We start from the raw sequence: 1,051 nt of genomic DNA, 5'->3' as shown, positions 1-1,051 counted from the left end.
ATTTATCCCTCTGCCTTTCAATTAGCCCCACATGTGATTATCAGCCAGGCTGGCACAATTAACTAACTCACCAACCAACAGTCCACCGCTTTTGGTACAGTGTCTTCTGCTTCCTCACACACCAGGTGATTTCTGGCTTAAGTCCTCAGGGTACAAATGTGCCTGAGGTAGGGTCCAGTTTATCACTGGGGTTCCCTCCTGGGGTCTCAAGGATGCTGCCTCTGAAGCATGCTGTGTGCCTCAAAGATCCGGTCTATTAATTGCGATAGTATCTGGGGGCTTAAAGGCTTGTATTCAAATAAGCAGCCATCTAAGCAAGGAGTCAACAAAGTCTACCCAGAAGAAGCACACCAGCTTGTGTGATCCAAAGATGACAAAAAATTCAATACATTGAAGAGAAAGGAAGCAGAGCAAAACTTTTTAATAGCTAATTTGTAGAAGTGTATGGAGGACAGTGGGAGCACAAACCCATCTGCAGAGTAATTCGTCAGACCTAGCTGCTAGCAAATCCACTCCAGCCCAAGGTAAGAGTCCTGAACACCTTGCTATCATCAGTCATAGACCATTGCACTCTTGATTATGCTGCATGGAACGCCACACTTGGCTAGTTGACATCCCTATAGACACCACCGGAATTTGTTCTGGGTATAAGTAAATATCTCTTACTTGTTCAATTACAGAATTGCTTCCCTGTTTTTCTGAATCTTGATGGGGGTCTTCTCTTTTGTCTTTATACTAACATGATCTTATCCTTACCACTTTTGTGTGATTTGTTTTTCATTTTCTATTGGGTGTCCCAGCTGTGAAGCACCGGAGGAGTGGATGCCTAAGGAAAATAACTGATATGAGAGGTTATAGGGAATGCAGTGGGTGGAGATAGCCAATAGGGAGGGAAAGGGGAAATTGTGAGTGAATAATAAAGGTAGAAGGGGGAGGAGACAGCATTAGACTGATTGTGATTGCACAACTCATTGTAAAGGATAATTAACCATGGACAGGGGGGTATGGGTGGGACAGGAAGCTCTAAGATTGATGTGGTGGTGATTGTACA

This window comes from Echinops telfairi, unplaced genomic scaffold (assembly GCF_000313985.2).
Source record: "Echinops telfairi isolate 266 unplaced genomic scaffold, ASM31398v2 ScPeMD7_7469;HRSCAF=8507_1, whole genome shotgun sequence".
Classification (NCBI taxonomy): domain Eukaryota; kingdom Metazoa; phylum Chordata; class Mammalia; order Afrosoricida; family Tenrecidae; genus Echinops; species Echinops telfairi.
This window is presented reverse-complemented; position numbering follows the sequence as displayed.